Source organism: Pygoscelis adeliae, unplaced genomic scaffold (assembly GCF_000699105.1).
Source record: "Pygoscelis adeliae isolate BGI_AS28 unplaced genomic scaffold, ASM69910v1 Scaffold42, whole genome shotgun sequence".
NCBI lineage: Eukaryota > Metazoa > Chordata > Aves > Sphenisciformes > Spheniscidae > Pygoscelis > Pygoscelis adeliae.
In genome coordinates, this window is record NW_008824283.1 from 10,072,400 (window position 1) to 10,074,904 (window position 2,505).

Here is a 2,505-nt window from a genome sequence, read left to right on the forward strand (position 1 = left end):
CAGCCTAATATCAACTGTCAGGCCCAAGGGTCATAGTCACATCCTCTTGTCGTCTGCAATTTGCATGTCTTCCTAGCCTTTTCATCTTTTGAAGAGAGAACTGACAACATCTGGCAATTGCTGAAGAGTACTTGGGAACACAGATTTTGTCACATCGGATAAGAGGGTTTATCTGTTTGTAACTAGCCATTCTGTCTGCAGCACATACGTCAGCTCTCTAACAGCATCCCAGACCTCATGCATTAGGCGTGGAAAGTCTTCTGTAAGGCAGTGGTCTTCATGGGATCTGATGAAATTGTGAGATCTTTATTGGCATTGCTGAGCAGTGACTGACTTGCATGAATAATCCCAGTGATTTCAGCTGTTGAATAGCTGCTCACCATTGTGAGAAAAGGCTTCCCAGTTTCACATTTTTTGCTGGTTGCTGCTTGTTTATCATTCGGTATGTTAAATCTTCCAGGTGAGTTTGGTATAGCAGTGGTGTTATGACAGCTCTCCATGGAACAAACCAGGAAGGACAAAATGAACAATACCGAGGCGTATGAGTATTTTTAGAGTGTTTGATGGAGAGCTTACAGCAGCAGTTCCTTATAGCACTGCCAAGTCACTCAAAAGATGGGAATGCTAAACTAAATGAGAGGTTATTTAGTCACAGTCTTTACATCTGCAGAAGATGATTTTAAGACGACTGCTCTTTTTAATGAGTAGGTGTGATGCTAGAGCCTGAAGGTACAGCAAGAATTTGAAACCACAACAATGAGTCCAAGGGGAGAGAAAAATCTAATTGGGAGAATGAGGCAGGAGGTTTCATTTCTGCCATGCTTTCTTCTACACAGAGAGTGGGAAGCTAGAATGAGGCCAAGCACTGTCTAGTCTTAATATCTGTGTGTGGAGTGTCCTCACCTTTAGCCTTTTCACTATTTCTGTTCAGTGAACCAACAGTTTGACGAGCTACTGAGGCAGCATTTACCTTTTGGTCTTCTTTTCATCCAGTCAGCAGAGTAGGAATGAACTTGGGGCCAACTGAGACAAGGGCTAACATGAAAGTGAGACTTGGCTAAGAGTAGGATGCAGGGAAGTAAGGAAATTTTCTCAGCTCCTTTCACTAAATAAACTTGCTCACTGTCTTTTGCAGTTTAGAAGTTTTGCTGGGATGTCTGTCCTTGGTGAATGCTTAGACATAAGGTGGAAACTAAATTGTTCTTAGTGATATCTATGCTTGACCAAATTGGATCCTTATCATAATTCCTGCTTTGGCCATCTTCGGGGTAGATTGCTGTAATGCGGTCTTAGATGGAGCTATTTCTGAAGACTGTGAATGTAGTTTTGGCACCTGCTAACCTACCAGAGAGAACTAGCAAAGGAAGAGCTATATACTTTTATGTGGATTTGGAGAGGAGTAGATCTTCTTAACCCAGGAGAAGCATAGCATAACATATCTTGACTGGTCACCGTCTAATTTCCAGTTGATAGTCTTTAGGTATAATGATCTATTAATCGTTTTTCCTTCCAGCTGTCCCAGAGAACATTCTCTCCTAGTGTAGTTCCACCGAAGTACTTGGACTACTTCATTGTTCTAATGCAAGGAGCACCTTTCTTTTCAGCGTTTCCTGTACTCTTATCTTCAACTAAATTTGGTACTTGCCAGTCATGCCAATTACTTCTGTCCTTTCCTAAGGAATTGCTTTGAAGAGTAAAGTATGTCAATTTGAGAGTAGTTTGGAAAACAGAGTTTGTAACGATAGCATGAGAATATGATAGTCTCATTAATTGCATGTGTGCCCTTCAGCAAGAGACGAGATTTTTAAAGCACTCAAAATAGACAAATCTGAAAACTTGAAAACACCCCAGATGTGTACAGCTGCAGTCTGATGACTCAATATTAGCAAATAATTCATGATTTAATCAAAGTCGGTCTGTCTTTTTGCTAAAGCAATTTTCCTTTTTAGTGTATTTACATTGAAGATTTCTTGGATTATCTGTAAATTCTACCTACCTAATGCTTAAATGGGATCATTCGAATGATTAACTCTCAAACTGAAAATATGTACTGTGTTTGTTCAGTTCTATTGCTCATATACTATTGCGGCTACGTCTTCACTAGGTGAATCACTGGCATCTATGAATTTTGGATTAAGTGTAGTTTAGAATTCATAATTATAAATCTGCTCTGTTAATGGTTACCATTTTAATTCCAGGGAGTAGTCAGACACTGTTCAAGTATTTGTGCCAAGACTTACAAGATATCAGGATTCTTGTACAAGAGAAGACACTCAAAATGTTAAGTAAAAAAAAAAAAATTATAACTTTTCCCCTCCCACTCCTTTGCCTATATGTACTAAATAAAAAGAAAAGGAAAACAAACCCTGACTTTGAAAAGGATGTATTTGAGAAGAACCTAAAAGAAATGGGAAATTGGATTGGAACCACCCCAGAGACTCTCTCCTGGAAATAAATCTTTACAGGACAGTTATGTCTTCAAAGTAAGTTTGCTTGTCCCTCTGA